Source organism: Quercus robur, chromosome 1, assembly GCF_932294415.1.
Source record: "Quercus robur chromosome 1, dhQueRobu3.1, whole genome shotgun sequence".
In the NCBI taxonomy this organism is placed as follows: Eukaryota; Viridiplantae; Streptophyta; class Magnoliopsida; order Fagales; family Fagaceae; genus Quercus; species Quercus robur.
In genome coordinates, this window is record NC_065534.1 from 10,314,683 (window position 1) to 10,319,840 (window position 5,158).

Below are 5,158 nucleotides of genomic sequence, written 5' to 3' on the forward strand. Positions count from 1 at the left end.
CTATTATAACAACAAAACCTCACTACATTTCCCCCAATAAGCTAAGGTGTGAGATTTGTTGTCCATAGACTTTTTCTTTGAACCAAGTAACTCATAAATCTCATGAAGCCTTGAAAGGCAAAGGTGAGATTCCAACTTTAGAAATCAAACAGCTCCTAGTATCAATATCATTGGGCTACTACTCTTTTTTTTTTTTTTTTTTTTTGAAATGATCATTGGGAGATTTGGATCCAATGGAATAATTAGGGCTATTACATTGTGCAATACCCCCTAAATCATTCACAAAAAAAATTCAGCTTTCTTCATCTTTTACCTCTTATAACTTTTAAATTCTTTTATCTAATGATTGATATTAAAAGTAACCTTCTTAACTTTTGATCACAACCATTAAAAAGGTATTACATGGTGCAAATGATCACAATCCATCATTGGGCTACTACTATTTTTTTAGAAGATCATTGGCCTACTTGGGTTAGTACTTAAACCCCAATGTAAAAGTGAATTTAAGGACCCAAATTAAGAAAATAAATAAAATAATTAGAAAAACCCAGCGCTGACTCCAGTTGCTGTAAACTCTGAACACCCACAATATACCCACATGGACTGGAGGTAGAAGGTTCATATACCCACATGCAAAAGTGGGTTTTTTGCCATGAACTGTGAAGAAAAGATACTGAAGGGGCTCTATGTAAGGTGGCTCTATGTGTTTTCTTGAGCACCCACAGCAGGTGTGGTAAATGTGCCAAATGCCAAATATTGGCACATTTACCACACCAAACACAAAAATGATACTTTATGAGATGTGCCAAATCTCAAAAATTATACAACATAGCTACAGTACCGTTGCAAATTTGCAACGGTACGGACTAATGTGGTAAAATTTTTTATTGTTTTATATTTGTTTTCTCTCTCCTCTTCCTTCTTTTTTTCTTTTCTCTTCTCTCTCACTCTCCGGTTCCCTCTCTTCTCCCTCAAACCCCAATCCTCTTCTCTCAAACCTCACTCTGTCTCTCTGTCGAACTCCCTGTTTCTCTCAGCGCCGTCGCCCTGCTCGACCTCGGCGCCTTCGTGCTCACCAAGATGCTGACTTTCGCCGCCGCGTTCTCCGCCTTTGGAGATCCGATCCCGTGGCTCATCGCTCTCGCTTTTTTCTTCGCCCAGTTCATCGCGCTCGCTTTCTTCTTCGCGCTCGCTTTCAACACGATCGGGTGGACCGACAGGGCCAAGGCGGCAATCGTGCCTGGGTTGGTGTCGTTGATTGTTGGGGTGATTTGTAATGGGGTCCGGCATGGGGCCGTGGTTGTTTGGGGTGATTTTGTAATGGGTTTGTGTCGTTGATTGTTTGGGTCGTGGTGGTGCAGTGGCGGCGTGGGGCCGTGGTTGTGGCTGGGTGTTGATCAATCAAAGATCTCTCTCTACCTCCAAACCAAAATAGAGCAAGAAAAACATCCAAAACCTTAAAATTTTTCAATAATGGCAAAGATTAACGACTGTGGTGGGTTTGTTTTGAGTTGTGTTTTGGGTTGTGGAGGATGTGGTGGTTGTATAGTGGTGGTTGTTGGTTGTTTGCAGTGGCTGTAGATTGTGTTTAATGCGTAGGAAATATTATTTTAATGTGTAGGAAATATTATTTTAATGTATAGAATTGTATGATAAAACATCTGATAAATGGGATGTTATAAAATGATGTGATAAAATAATAAAGTAGGTATTTTATGTTGCAAAATGGCATAATTTTTGCCACATCTGCTGTGGATGCTCTTAGGTCGTTTTGTAAATTTAATATGGTTCAGTTTATGTCAAGTGGCCAGTGGCTAGTGGACACGTGTCTAATTTTGGACAAGTCCGCAATCTAACATGTCCACTGGACAGAAGCGGGATCCAATTTAATAAACATTCATTTGACTTTTGAGGACACAATGGGACAAAGCTGCTTGTAATGCATTTGGGCCCGCATGCAAGGCCAGGTGTTTGATGAGATTACAGATTACTGTAGGTATGGTTTATGCTTGTAGTTGTGGCCCTTGTGGGATATGTTGCTTTCTTTCCGTCTATTTTTATTCCTACATTTGCTTACTTTTCATGTGTTTCTGGTCGTCCTTCTACGAAGGAAGGAGGAAATATTTTTTTCTTTTCTTTTTTGACTCTGGGGTTTTGTATTGTTTTCGTCTTTATTTCTTCGCTTTTGTATACAATAAAATCAAGGTTACAACAAAATGGTCTAGTCGCCATTTTGGTAGTTTTTGTCCTAGTCGCTGCTCTAATGTTGAAGATGTGATTGTAAATGAGAGTGACCCTTTTGTGTTGTTTTCTTTTTTCGTCAATAAAGTATTTTTTATTCATAAAAAAAGTATATTATAAAATCAGGTTTACAATAAAAATTCACAATAATTTTATAACACCTCTAATTTGCCTACTAACCACACACACACCTGAGCCACCAAATTCTGCAATTTTTTTTCCTGGTAGGCAAATTAAGGAATGTTGTGAATTTTTATGGTGATCCTACCTTTATTGTTTTGTATTTGTGTGTGTTTTGATATCTCTGCAAAATTTAACCTAAGATCTAGATTTTTCATCTCAACCAAAGTCTAAGTGTGTTTATTGGGTAACACTTCATACTCTAGGAGAATTGTTTCCTTCTCTCACATGAGGGGTAGAGCCCACCTCTCATGTGAGAAAAGAGAGCATTGCTCCCAATTGTCTAATAGTTTTCCGTGTTTGAAGTAAAGCAATATCTATCCTAGGGAGTAATGGTGGAGATGGACCAATTGGACTTGTGAGTTGTGATGGGTCCAAGTTGTGGCCCGTGGGCATACAGAATAGGTAAAGTTAAAAACTCAAAAAGACCATTCCTTGAAAATACATTCGGAAAGTAGAAAATGGAATAATATTTTTAACACCTTTAGATCTAGATATATCTTTAAATAATGGGAAAAAAAAAAGTGTTGTAGGATAACTGATAACAATAATAAAGCTATTGTTATCATTGTTATGGTTATCAATACCTTTATAAGAATAATAAAGCTTAACCCACCGCCGACGGTGGCAGCTTGATAGTAGGAATTATTTGAATCATAATTTTTGCATGTTTAAGGGTTGTGATTCGAGTCATGATACTTTAGTTTAAAATGTTATACCCACATGGATAGCCCCAAGTAATTTCAGTGGTCTCATGCCATAAAATTCGAGATTAAGCGAGACAGGGCAATGATATTGCACTGTATGAGCATTTTTTTTTGTTCATAATAAAAATATAATAATAATAATAATAATAATAAAGCTTAACCCAAACAATTTGGCATATGTTTAGAAAAAGTTAGGACTACAATATTTTTTATAATTTCTTGTTATAATTGTGTAAGTAATAATTAATCACTCATAATCTATCACATTAAAATTATAATAAAATAATTGTAAAATAATTTGTGATTCTAAAATTGATCACCCTTATCCTATACGGTCAATTGTCTCAAATCACTCCCATGATCAGTTTGCTTCATAGGTTTCACTTTTGCTTGAAAATGAGGTATTTCCAACTCATCAGAGAGAAAAAGTCCAGTCCTCCCACGTCCTCATTCGTCGTTAGACATCCTATGCAGAAAGTGGACTCATGTTCTGATAACATGTCAGTAGCGATTACCCAATCCGAGTGGGCTCCACGCACCCCACCCCCACGTCTATACCCAAAAAAGTGGGCTTTAGGACAAAACAAACCGACATTTATCGCTTCTCCCTAGGATAATCGTAAACTCCTTTGGTCTAAACTACCCCTTACCTTTTCTTGGAATTACCAAACTGTCCTGTGCTATCTCGGTAAAAGAGCAGTAATAGTAGTAAAAACTTTAATAAAAGCAGCCGTTCGGAGTTACCGCACTCAGGTTGTTTTTACTATATTGTCCTTGCGGGTGTTTGGTAGTGAGTTGGAGAGGTGGTAATTTGGGTGTTTTGATGAGGTTAAAATCGTCTATTTGGTTTTTTGGAAAAACGGCTCTTTTTTCCCAATTTTTTAGCTTTGTATCTTTATGAATCTTTACCCTTTTTTCAAATTCGAACCGCCTGCCCTCGATGCCCTTGGATTGGTTGGTTTTTACAATATTACCATTTATATGCGTTACAAACTGAAGGGATTTTTTTTAATTATTATTATTTTGGAATGCGTGCTAATGGGACCTGATTTGACAGGCTTATTATTCTTATCCCATGACTTAAAGTCTAAAATTACTCAAACTATTTTTATTTATACAACAATGATTAGGAATTAATTAGGATTATGAACTTTTGAATATGTACCAGGGCAATGCTTCTTTCTCATGTGTTAAGGCAAATGAAAAATTTGGAGGCATATTCATTAGTTAAGTTTCCCAAGTTTATTCCTAATGATGTAATTTGTTTGAAGATTTTCCTTCTCTACTTTAGAGGTTTAGTACTTTGATGTAAATGTTCATTTGTTGTGAATGATAATCTTGTTTTTCTTAAAAACAAAAGACTCAAAATTATATTTATTTTGAGAAATGTTAATAAATGTTTTAAAAATATTGGTTTAGAAACTATTTTTAGAAACATTTTTATGAAAAAAATGATAAAATAATTAATTTTTCTGACATCTTTTTATATCTTTCATGAAAATGATGTTAAAAACTTTCATGATATAATTTATTAACAATTACTCTAAGGAAACTTTTTTTTTTTTTTTTTTTTTTGAAAAAGTGGACATATGCAAATATAATTCATATTCATTTCATTAGTCAGCAAATCTGAGAATAATTATTATTGTAAACTTTATATACAAGTTTCTTAAACTACATGAATATATTGAGTTATTCACTAATGGACAAATAGAATGTTATCTTTTATAGTAAATTCTTAGGTTGGTTTTTTATATCTAAAAACTACACACATACCCAAAATTCATGCACCAATAAATGCAAATTGAATAATTTAATTTCTATGCATCTATTAAAAAATTAAAATAAAGGTTTTACGCATTTGACTAGTTACAGAGTCCCGTGGCAGTCTTGTGATTTCCAAGAACATTCAGCCTCTTTTATATACGGCGCCACTCCAGCACACACGCAGAAGAGACCCCACTAAAATTGAACAACAGTATCTCATTCTCTCTACCTCACTCACACTAGTTTCACGCTACACTCAAAAT